The sequence below is a fragment of the Aulonocara stuartgranti genome (genome assembly GCF_965226115.1).
Source record: "Aulonocara stuartgranti genome assembly, chromosome: 22".
Classification (NCBI taxonomy): Eukaryota; Metazoa; Chordata; class Actinopteri; order Cichliformes; family Cichlidae; genus Aulonocara; species Aulonocara stuartgranti.
In genome coordinates this window covers 35,033,327-35,046,540 of record NC_138957.1, presented here as the reverse complement: position 1 = coordinate 35,046,540, position 13,214 = coordinate 35,033,327, and positions in this window count along the sequence as shown.

The window sequence follows — 13,214 nt, the reverse complement described above, 5'->3', positions numbered from 1 at the left end:
GGTCCTGGGTGAGGGACCAGACAAAGAGCGATTTAGAAGACCCTTATGAAGAGAACATTGAGGGAACAGTTTACCCTGCCTGGGATAGGGTTACCGGGGCCCCGCCCTGGAGCCAGGCCCGGGGAGGGTGCCCGAGGGCGAGCGTCTGGTGGCCGGGCCTTAGTCCATGGGGCCCGGCCGGGCACAGCCCGAAGAGGAGACATGGGCCCATCCTCCCGCAGGCCCACCACCCGCAGGAGGCGCCATGGGGGTCGGGTGCATTGTGTGCCGGGTGGCGGCCAGGAGCGGAGGCGCTGGCGGACTGATCCCCGGCTGCCAAGACTGGCAATAAGGACATGGAATGTCACCTCTCTGGTGGGGAAGGAGCCTGAGTTAGTGCGTGAGGTTGAGAGGTACTGGCTAGATATAGTGGGGCTCACCTCTACGCATGGCTTGAGCTCTGGAACCAGTCTCCTGGAGAGGGGCTGGACTCTTTTTTTTTCCTGGAGCATAGGCAGCGAGGAGCTCAGACAGGTAAGGAGGGGCTCGGGCATTAAGTGACTTCAAAACAAAAAGTAGAAGTTTAAATTGGATCCTGTAGGAGACAGGAAGCCAGTGTAAAGAAGCTAAAACTGGGGTTATATGCTCTCTCCGTTTGGTACCAGTTAGCAGGCGAGCAGCAGCATTTTGAACCATCTGAAGACGATGGATGGTGGCCTGATCTAGACCATAATACAATGAATTGCAGTAGTCCAATCTGCAAGTAAGAAAAAGGTGAATAACACGCTCAAAGACGTTAGCCGGAAGGTATGGCTTTACCTTGGCTAGCTGTCTTAACTGAAAAAAACAGGACTGAACTACTGCACTCACCTGCTTATTCAATTTAAAAGAACCATCAATGTAGACACCGAGGTTTTTTACATGTGTCCAATACGAGGAAAGGGTGCCCAGAGTGCTGTCGATATGATTAAAGTTGCCAAAAATAACAACCTCAGTTTTATTTTCATTTAACTTTAAAAAAAGTAATGACAACCACTGTTTGTCATCGTCAAGGCAGCGTAATAAGAGCTGCGGATGGTCTGACCCTGCTTTTAAAGGTAGATAAATCTGCAAATCATCAGCAAAACAATTAAATGAAATGCTGTACCGCGAGAAGATGGAGCCCAATGGCAACAAATAGAGTGCGAACAGGGCAGGACCCAAAATAGAGCCTTGAAGTACACCGTATTTAAGAGGGGCTATTTTGGAGTTGTGGGGGCCCATATTGACATGAAAAAACCTTTCTGACTAATAGGACCGAAACCACTGTAGGGCAGATCCTTTTAGGCCAGCATGAAATTCTAGCCGTGATAACAGGATGTCATGGTCGACCGTGTCAAAAGCTGCTGACAAGTCCAACAATAAAAGGGCAGCAGGGCTGCCAGAGTCCAGAGTTAAAAGAATATCGTTAGAAATCCTTAAAAGTGCCGTCTCAGTGCTATGTAGTGATTTAAAACCAGATTGAAATTTTTCAGAGATCATATTAAAATCAAGGTGTGCCTGCAACTGTAGGTAGACCACTTTCTCCAAGACTTTAGATAGGAAAGGAAGCTTTGAGATAGGCCTGTAGTTGGACAGAACAGTTGGGTCCAGGTTTTGTTTTTGAAGAAGAGGCTGAACTACAGCTTGTTTAAAGCATGATGGGACGCAGCCTGTAGCAAGGGACGTATTAATTAATCTCAGGATGAAAGGCCCAACAGTATTAAAAGTGCTTTTAAGCAAGCTCGGGGGAGACAATCAGAGTGGCAGTGTGATGATCTTAGGTTACTAACTACTACGGTCAAGTCCTTAAGGGAGACGGGATCAAACTGCTCTAAGACAGCTGAGCACACAGGAGAAGGACTCTGATCTGAGGCAGCAGACAACGAGACAAGGGCCCTGATCGATAGGATCTTGTCATTAAAAAATGCTAAAAAATCATCGCACATACTTGGTGAAGAAGTGACTCCAGAATTAGCACATAAACTAGGAAAGCAATTAAGAACGTTAAAAAGTACCTGAGGCCTGTGACTGTTTACTGACACTAAGTTTGAGACAAACTGTGTCTTTGCAGTTTTTACAGCTTCTTGGTAAGCAGAAAGACGAGTCCTTAAAATCTGTAGGGAAACATACAATCTGTCCTTTTTCCATCTCCTTTCAGCGCATCTGTAGTCACGTCTGAGGGAGCGCGTATGTTCATTCAACCAGGGCTCTGATAAATGCTTAGCGCGCACAGTCCTGAGCGGAGCAATAGAGTCCAAGATATCAGTGCAGGTAGAATGAAGAATGTCCGAAAGGTCCTCAACACTTTTACAGTTGGAGTTCATTATTCCAGAGTCCATAAAGGCAGCAGAAAAAGCGGGAGCTGTTAGAGCATTAAGCGCTCGCTTTTTGTGCGCTGGGACGTACGGCTTATCCATCGAGCAGCGCAGTGTTAGAGTGAACAACACAGGAAGATGATCGGAGATGCGCAACTCGGATATTTCCGTGATGCACACATCCAACCCGTGGGAGAGCACCAAGTCCAGTGTGTGACCTTTTTCATGCGTGGGACCAGTAACCCACTGGGTCAAGTTAAAAGAGTCAATAATATTTAAAAAAGTCCTTGACCAACAGTTTAGAGTCACAGCAGACATGGATGTTAAAATCACCAAGGATTAAAAAACTGTCAAATTTAAGAACGATTCCAGCCATAAAACCTTAAAACTCTTTGATAAAATCCTTGTTAAGCTTGGGAGGGCGATATATGAGGGCACACAGCAAAGGCGCAGCAGAATTCAGGTGTAACTCAAACAGCTGGAGTTCAAAACTAGAGCAACTTTAATACATTTTCAGTGACCCTTCACTCTAAGAGGACAACTGGTTCCAAGTCAATGCAGCAAATTGACTCACAACAAAAGAGTCAGATGATTTCCATAGAGAGTCACTTTGCATCAGCAGCACCATGCTCCAGTGCTCTGGGAGAGTTTATAGTCCTGAGAGTTGAACACTGGATGACTGACAGCTGTCCTTCATCACAACAGAAGCCACAGAAATCCTCCTCATCAAAAACATGACTTTGATCTGCGTCCTCATCTGGACTCTCCTCTGCTGCTGCTTCACAGGTAAAGTCCAGAGAATCAAACTCCTCTCCTCTATCAACATCTGTCCCTCTGAAATGAAGCCCACAAAACCATGAAGCTGCTTTATGTTTTTGTCTCTGTGTCCTCAGAGTCCAGAGGACAGATCACAGTGACTCAGCCTGGAGCAGTGAGCTCTGCTGTGGGAGGATCTGTGAGCATCAAGTGTACGACCAGTCAGAATGTTGGTGTTTATAACAACAACCATCTTTTAGCCTGGTACCAACAGAAAGATGGAGGAGTTCCTAAACTGCTCATTTACTTTGCTAGCAGTCGATATTCAGGGATTCCAGATCGTTTTACAGGCAGTGGATCAAACTCTGACTTCACTCTGACCATCAGTGGAGTCCAGGCTGAAGATGCAGCAGTTTATTACTGTCAGAGTGCTCATGTTATCAACAGTCAGCTTGTGTTCACACAGTGAAAAACAGTCGTACAAAAACCTCCCTCAGTCAGACTGAACAGAAACTGCAGTAACTTCCAGCTGCAGCAGAGACTGACACAGTTCAATGAGCACAAACACAATTTCATGAACAGACTGAATTTTTCATTATAAAACTTAAAAATCTAAAGTTCACTGTTAAATGATTATTATTGTGGAAACGGAGATTTCCTGAGTTTTGAGTGGGTAGAAAGCAGTTTCCATCATAATAATCATTTAACAGTGAACTTTTGATTTTTAAATTTTATAATGAAAAATTCCAGTGTGGTTCCTCCAGCAAAAGTGGATTCTGAAACTGAACAGCCAATCAGAGCAGAGTTCAGGATGAATAAAGTCACTTAGTGCATTAGTGTGAACTCATCTGCCTTCTGCAAAGAGGACCTTCTGTTCATTTAGATCAGCCACAGAAGAAGTCAGGCACACATTTCATAAACAGCTTCACTATCATTAGCTCACACACTGATGCTAAATCAGTAGCATTTCAAGCCAAGCACCACCCAGCCGAGTTACAGCATCTCCAACACCACCACCCTGAGCCCTGGAGCTCCTCAGGGTTGTTTGTTTCCTCAGCCCACTGCTGTTCAAGGTCAAGTTTCAAGTTTCAGGTTTTATTGTCATGTACAGATAAACAGTGTAGCCACATTAATCCATAATGAAATTCTTTGGCTCCTCAGCTTTACAAGAGCATATAGAGAGTGTGCAGTTATATTAAGAAGAAAATAACAGAATTTAGCAGTAGTAACTGATTCTCCAAGACTCTGAAGCTGTGTCGTCCCTCTGATGTAATCATTTTTTATCTTGTTCGTCCTGATCACTCCCAGTGAAAAGCTCAACATCTGCACCTGTACCACCTTGAACTCGGCCTCCTGTCTTTTTGTCAGTGCCCTCGTCTCCTAACCATATATCATAGCAGGTCTTCCTTCTGTCACAAATCACCCCTGACACTCGTCTCCACCCACTCCACCCTGACTGCACTCTCTTCTTCACCTGCCGTGTGCACTCTCCGTTGCTTTGGATGGAACAGGACACAAGACTGTAGCCTTGTATCCTCACTGTAGGGGGTCAGCACCCATTGTAGAGAAAGAGAGAGAGAAACTGTTCAGTGTTTCACTTCCCCTGCTAAGCTCAGTGACCATGGCAACAGATAGGCATCATTGCCAAATCAGAACAAAGTTGTAAGCAGACATTTGGTTCATTTCACATATTTGTGTTTAAACAGTTAATTTAAAATATCAGATCAAAGAAGCAGAAATGCCTAAAATGATAAAAGTTTGAATCCAAATGTCAAAGACGGGAGGCCGTGGTGGAGGTGGCAGAGATTTCCATTAGGAGTGTCCAGGATGGATAAGATTATAACTAAGCACATCAAAGATTAGAATGATTACACCTAAGAGAGCTGAGATGATGTGAAGCTTCCAGGCAGGAGGAAAAGAGGAAGATCTCAGAGTTTGTTCATGGATGAAGGAGGACATGCAGAGAGTTGGTGGGACAGAAAAAGATGATCTACTCTGGTGACCCATAAAGGGAGCAGTGAACGTCAGACAGACGTGATGATCATGTCTATGTTGGGTCCGCCGGTCCATGATCAATTCTGGGCATTTGGTTGTCCAACTATGACAACCTGGACGTCAATGTGACCTTCAACATTTAAACTTTGGACTGGGTCATTTTTCAGACATCATGTGCACGTCTATTACAGGTAGTGGTCAAAAATCTCACGGTTGGGATCAGATCACGGTTTTAGGTGATGGATCGGATCAATTTTCAGATCAGCAAAAAAAAGACAAAATTTTAACATTTACTTATTAACTTATTTAAGTATTTTTTGCCTATTAAAAAATTCAACTCAAGACTCATTCCACGCAATTCTATAAAAACAAATTAAGGTACAGTATAGGGCAGTACAGGGCTTTGTATCTAACACTCTGCTGTGATATAACGAGCGGTCACGGTCACGTAGCTTTCCGTTGCCATGGAGGTCCACCCATTTGTAGTTGGGCAACAGAAGAGGACAGTTCAGCCATAGCTTTAAACTTTTCCTGCTCATACATGCCTGGGTACAATCTTTTCACTGAAGTGGACACGCAACGGGATATCATAGCGTGGCTCAAGCATGTTCATCATAGTTTAAACAAGTGCTGTCAGCGTAAATCTGCTTAAAATGACGTTAATGCCATAACTGCATTAACGCGGCAAATCTCCGTTAACTAGTTACCACAGATCACACCGTGCGTGGGGCTGCACGGCATCAATGCGTCAACTAACGCGTTGACTAGTTGTTTTGCACAACGGAATACGGCCTCCCGTCTGCAGCTAAACACCCCGATAGCTTCCGAAATAGCTTTAGCCCGGTCGGATTGGGCAGCAAAGGGCTGCTTAAATACCACAAACTCCTCTGCTCCTCCACTTGGACCGCTAGCGCTGACCATACCCATATGGAAAAGAAATAGAAAAAACTTGCATGAGATGTGGCCTACTTCATATAGTGAATCATATAAGGCTTATATGATTTACTCATGAAAGTGGCCACTTTCATATATTGTTTTAGGAAGTATCCAAAACATACAAGGTTCATTTATAGGGATCTTATATCTGTTTTCACTCTTGTATGCTTTCATCCCAGTTTCACACAAGACAGATACAAACTTTATAAGATTTATATATATCTTTTCCATCGCTTGACAGACTGACCACGCGCACCATACACACACTTTTTCTTCTTTTTCGAATCTTCGGATCACATGTGTACCAAACCGTGGAGTGGGATCGGCTCGGATTACGGATCAACCGTGATCCGTTGCACCACTAATTACAGGTGCAGGAAAATTACATCATTAATAAATATAATATTTTTATTTACAAATATCATCATTGTTGTTATCAACACGATACATATGAATGCAGATTATTTACAAACAAACATGATTTACTGTGTCAGCCTGTTGATTTATGCAGTATATATTTTTTCATTGACATTTTCCTGTTTTTCTTTAACTGGTTTATATATTTTAATTAGTCAACTTAATTGTTTGTAACCAGATTGAAAATGTTATCTAATAAAATGTGTTGACATTAAAAATGTTGAAATCCATGTTAATATATTTATACATATATAACAAACAGAATAAATAACGAGCAATGTTCAGGTGAAAAATCTTTATTGCTGTAAAATCTTGAGACAAGTTGTTAAAACAGGCAACTAAGGACTTAAGAATAAAGAGACTGAGATTGAAAAAGACTACAGACTGAGAGCTGTAGCAAAGTAAAAAAAAAAAAGCAACAACACCCCCCCCCCACAAAAACAAACAAACAATCAAAAAAAACAAAAAAAAAACCAGCATCATGCCCCCAGTGAATCAGCTCAGGACTAGGAACACTGGTCTCTCCTCAGAGTCTCTGAGAGTGGAGTATCGGAGCCCCTCGTGGCCTCACAGGTCACAGAGCCCACCTTCTCCCACTGGTCTGCAGGCAGCATCAGGGTGCTGCTCCAGCTGTAGAGCCTGTCTGTCTGCAGCGCCCCGGGGCTCCTGCTCACTTCCCAACCAATGCCGCTGCATCTGCGGCCGTCAACGATCCAGGACAGACTCCAGTCTGAGGGAAAGCCCTTGTTGGCCAGACATGTGAGCGTGGCATTCCCCTGCTCCAGCTCCTTACTGGAAGGGGCGAGCACCGTCAGGGTGGGACGGACATCACCTAGGAGACACCAATCAGCTTAGAGAAAGGGTAACAGGTAGTTTCTGTCAGATGTTTTTCTGCTCCAACAGTCACTCACACGTTGTTTCACTTCCCTTTAAGAAACCTCTCAGCACAGAAATAACAGCAGTGAAATATGTCCAAACCACATACAGAAGGAAAAAAGTGCAACATTTGACAAAAGAGTGTTAAACTCACAAAAATCTGACTCACTCATGATTTTAAGGATTACTGGGAAATACGTTTAGAAAACAACTCAAACTATTTACTTCATAAACAGAGATATTTACTATACAGTTAACCTTGATCTGAAACTATCTAAGTTTAGTCTGTTTAATTTCATTTGAAGATTTTTATTCAAGTAAATGTTGTTTATCCACAACTTACCGTGAAGATCATATACAGAAAAATCACTGAAGGAACAGTTTTATCAACAGCAAGTAGGTTAACGTTTCAAACACATATTTAGACATAAATTTCTGTCAGCCTCCTTGATATATCAGGGGAAAAAAGTTTTTAAATGTTTTTCTCTAAGCCAACAGTCAACAATTGAAGCAAATAAAAGATCTTATTTTTACAACAGTAACTTACTTCCAAATTCCAGTCTGGTTCCTCCACCAAAAGTCCACCACAGTGATACAAACTCATTGAGTCGCCGTACAAAAACCTCTGACTGTAGAGAGACACGGCTCTCTGACTGTCAGACTGAACTAAACCTACAGGCTCAACCAGTTAAAGCAAATAATTGTAGTGCATAACCTTGTGTTTTCCAAATTTAAATAATTTTTTATGTTTACTTTTCTAAAAGTCAGTTTGTTTCTCAGCCTACCAAAACCAAACCCCCAAAAAATAAAAATGCTAAACATAACTTGGACATTACTCAAGATATATATTTTTTCTAAAAAAAAAAAAAAAAATAGGACATAGAAGTAACTTTGTTTTTGACTTACTTCCAAATTCCAGTCTGGTTCCTCCACCGAACGTGTACCACAGTGATACAAACTCATTGAGCCGCCGTACAAAAACCTCTGACTGTAGAGAGACACGGCTCTCTGACTCTGAAACAAACAAACTCAACAAATAATTTTTTTGCACACTTTATTAATCCTGTAGGGAATAAGTCCTCTGCATTTAGAATCAGAATCAGAAGCAGAAAGACTTTATTTATCATCTCGGGGCAATTAAGATACAACAGAGCAGCATGACGTTGAAGATAAGGACAGGGCATAAACAGGCAATAAGAGTGAGATAATAAATACACAGAATATACATTATGTACACAGTTTTAAATTAAAGTGACTGAATAAGTAAATATATAACTGTAAGTGACTAAAAGTGAGTAAAGTGTCGGCAGTATAAAAAGAGTGTAGAGTAGTTTATGTTTATGGGTGTGGGAAATGTTCTTATTGGCTGGAGTTAAAAAGCAGAGTGGCTTTGGGGACAAAGGTGGCTCTCCTCCTCCTCTCAGTCCTGTAGGAAATGCAGCAGGGGCGTCGCCCAGAGGGGAGCCATTGAATTCCGGGGTGAAGAATGTGAGAGGGGTTGTTGATGATTTTGGCTGCCTGTCTAAGGACCTGTTGGCTTAAAACTTGTGCCAGAGTTCTGACAGGCAGGCCAATGATTTTAGAGCACACTGATGCCGTGTGCTGCAGTCTGTTCCTGTTCTGAAGGCTGAGGGAGTGGAACCAGCAGGTGAAGGAGAAGGTCGTGATGCTTTCCAGGAAGGCATCATAAAAAGTCATCATGATGGCTGTGCTGACTCCAAAGGAGTTGAGTTTCCTAAGAAGGTATAGCTGTTGGTGGCACCTCCTGAGAATCTCCTCTGTGTTGGCAGAGAATTTCAGGAAGTTGTCAAAGATGGTTCCCAGGTATTTGTACTCCTCAACTACCTCCACTGACTTCCCGTGGATGGTGGTGGTGACTGAAGCAGCCAGATCCCTCTGCCTACTGGAGAAGGTCACCACCATCTCTTTGGTTTTGCTCACGTTCAATTCAAGTTTGGAGCTGTCACACCACTCTACAAACTCCTGCAGAGCGGGCCCGTGGTGTTGAGAGGGCCTGACAGCAGTGACAGGAGAACTGTGTCGTCAGCATATTTCACCAGGTGACAGTTGGGCTGTGTGGATCTGCAGTCATCAGTGTAGAGGATGAAGAGCAGGGGGGAGAGCACACAGCCCTGGGGGGAGCCAGTGCAGGTGGAACAGAGACCGGAAAGAGACTTGTTGACCCGAACTTTCTGAGTCCTGTTGGTCAAACGGTCCAATATCCACAGGATCAGCTGATCATCCAGGTGAAATCGGGAGGAAAGTTTAGTGGCCAGGATATGAGGCTGCAGAGTGTTGAACGCTGGTGAGAAATCAGCAAACAGAAGTCTGACGGAGGAGTCAGGGAGCTCCAGATGTTTGTGGATGGAGTCCAAGATGAAGATTGTTGCATCATCTACACCTCTGCGTGCACGGTAAGCAAACTGGAGTGGGTCCATCAGGGGGTCATTTGCTTTACGATGTGCTGTTTTATGATCTTCTCCATGGCCTTCATCACAAGGGAGGTGAGGGCCACAGGACGAAGATCATTCAGAGACTTTGGGTTGTTTCTTTTGAAGATGGGGATGACTGTGGAGTGTTTCCACAGCTGGGGGACGGTTTGACTGCCAATTGAGTGTTGAAATAGAGTCTGGAACACGCTTCCTAGTTGCCCTGCACAGTGCCTCAGAACTGCTGATGTTCTCAGGGCCGGGTGAGTTCCTCTCCCTGGTCCTCCTGAGGGCTCTCACCACGTCCTCAGTCCTGAAGGTGAGTGCAGAGCTGCCAGGTGTGAATGAGGATCTGGACTCCTCAAGCTGGGTGATGTTGTCAGTCTCAAATCTGCTGTAGAAAGCGTTAAGGTCGTCAGGTAGGGAGGAGGGGTTGCTGCCCTCCACCTGGATGGTTCTGGGGGTGGTGACCACAGTATTTACAGAGGCCATGGTTTTGAGGCCCTGCCAGACTGAGCGGAGATCCCCTGTGGTGAAGTTTTTCTTCAATTGTGTTTTTATACTGCAGTTTAGCAGTTTTTATGGCTCTCTTCACCTCCCTGTCGAGGGAGAAAGAATGCTGTCCCAGTCAGTGGCTTCGAGACATCCTTGTAGGGTGAGGATACTTTCTGCTGCCCACTGCTTGATGTTTTTGGTGACCTTTTTAGGGGGGCCAGCAGGATGGTGTGGTGGTCTGCTGAGCCGAGAAGGGGGAGGGGGAGGGCTTTAAGTGCATCTGGTACAGAGCCATAGCATTTATCCAGAGTCTTCCCCTGACATACCGTTGGTATCCTTTAAGCGAATTGTCAGGGGAACAGTGACTGAAATCACCCAGGATGAACTTGGGAGAGTCCGGAGTTAATTACTCTAGTTTGTACAGAGTGTTGATGAAGTACTTTGTGGTTTTAGCTGCATCAGCTCTGGGGTGGATGTAAACCAGGTTGATGGAAACCTGTGGGAATCCTGTGGGGAGGTAGTAGGAGTACAGGGAAACAGCCAGAAGCTCGATGTCTGTAGTGCACAGCTTCTCCCTCACAGTGACTGTAGAGCACCAGCTGTTGTTTACATACAGACACACGCCGCCGCCATGTTTCTTCCCGATGCGTTTGCGGTCTCTGTCCAGATGAAGGGGTGGTGAAAAGCCATCAATGTGAAGCGTGCTGTTGTCGTCGCTGTTGTTTAACCACGATTCTATGAATGCCAGAATGGAGGCAGTTCTGTACTCATGCAGGTGATTGACGCAGGCTTGCAGCTCGTCCAGCTTGGAGCGGACAGACCGCACATTAGCGGGGAAAATGGACGGGAGCGCTCGTTGTTTGTGTGTCTCCATCTTGACTCTGGCTCTCACCCCACTCTTCTTTGATCTCCTCCTGGTTACCTTGTTATTGTGAGTTTTTTGATTTCCGTGTCCACGGAGTATTTCCTCGGGAAAGTAGTCCGTAGGAGTGGAGAGGAAAGCCGGAGGCCGGGCTGCAGCTGCAGCTGGATGAGGGAGTCCCTGGTGTAGGTGAGCCTTGGGGTCATGCCGAGTGTCGAAAACAAGTCCAAAAATCACAAAAATGAGGAAAAGGAAGAAGGAAAAGAATAAAAATATACCGAGTAGAACAACAACGAAAAGAGCATTCAAGTTAGAAAAAGAACGCAAAACTGCTCAGCTGACTGGCCGGTCGACCACATGAGCAGCGACCCGGAACCATTGCAACCCATTAAATTAGTGAAGCAGTGGGAAGCCGCCAATCCAGCACCTGGCGAGCAGTTAGTAGAGGGTACCTCAGGTGGCTGTTTGGTGGATTTAAACGCCTGACCTTCCAATCATGGGCCAAGCACACTACGTACTGAGCTATCCCCGCCCTTTTTTTCTCTTTCCTTTTTTTTCGGTAGATTTACTCCTTGAGTAATTCTGATAGCTGATATGAAGCATTCTTTAGTAAAATCTTTAAAAAAAACACCCGATTTTTATTTTTCCATATTGTTTACTCATTTCAGTTCTATCCATATAAAATATTGACACCTGCAATATTGTGACAAACTGGCTAATCCCTCATTCAACTTCATACAAAAGTAAATAACAGAGCATTGAAGAAAAGCGTTTACTAAATTCAAGTCTAATAACATGACATTTGGTTTTTTCTTAAGAGAGACCACTGCATCCACTGATCTCAGCCTCAGAGGGAGAGAGTTCCAGAGTCTGGGGTCACTCTGGTAAAAGCTCTGTCTCCTTTAGTTTTCCGCCTCGTATGACGTAGAGTAAACAGACCCTGATCACAGGCCTAACCCGCTGTGGACGTATGGCTGAAAAAGTTCAATGACGTAAGCTGGTGCTCGCCCATGATGATACATGAGTGAATAATGAATTACAATGAAGAAATAAATGAATAACATCCATCCATTCACTTCCGCTTGTCTTTTTCAGGGTCATGGGGAGCGTTGGAGCATATCGCAGATGTCTAAGGGCGAGAGGCAGGGTACGCCCTGGACAGGTCGCCAGTCTATCGCAGGGCACTAAATGAATAACAATGAATAACAAAAGAGAGAACCAAAGATTTGACATGAAAATCCTAAATGTATGCAGAGTCGAGAGGTACCCCAAGAGTCCGTACACACGACTTAAATGTGATTAAATGACACAAAGAGCTTTTATTTCACCGGCAAAAATCTGTCCTGGAAACAGACAAGAGCTTCCATTTTATCTTCGTTAAGTTGAACCGCTAATCATTCTTTAAAAGACTTGTATTCAATAACATGTGAGCTGATTGATCTAAGTCTGTGTGACAGTCAGATGATTTCCATAGAGAGGCACTTTGCATCAGCAGCACCATGCTCCAGTGCTCTGGGAGAGTTTATAGTCCTGAGAGTTGAACACTGGATGACTGACAGCTGTCCTTCATCACAACAGAAGCCACAGAAATCCTCCTCATCAAAAACATGACTTTGATCTGCGTCCTCATCTGGACTCTCCTCTGCTGCTGCTTCACAGGTAAAGTCCAGAGAATCAAACTCCTCTCCTCTATCAACATCTGTCCCTCTGAAATGAAGCCCACAAAACCATGAAGCTGCTTTATGTTTTTGTCTCTGTGTCCTCAGAGTCCAGAGGACAATATACAGTGACTCAGCCTGGAGCAGTGAGCTCTGCTGTGGGAGGAACTGTGAGCATCAAGTGTACGACCAGTCAGGATGTTTATGGCAACAACTATTTAGCCTGGTACCAACAGAAAGATGGAGGAGTTCCTAAACTCCTCATTACCTATGTTAGCACTCTAGAATCAGGGATTCCAGCTCGTTTTACAGGCAGTGGATCAAACTCGGACTTCACTCTGACCATCAGTGGAGTCCAGGCTGAAGATGCAGCAGTTTATTACTGTCAGAGTTATCACTATCCTAACAGTCAGTATGTGTTCACACAGTGAAAAACAGTCGTACAAAAACCTCCCTCAGTCAGACTGAACAGAAA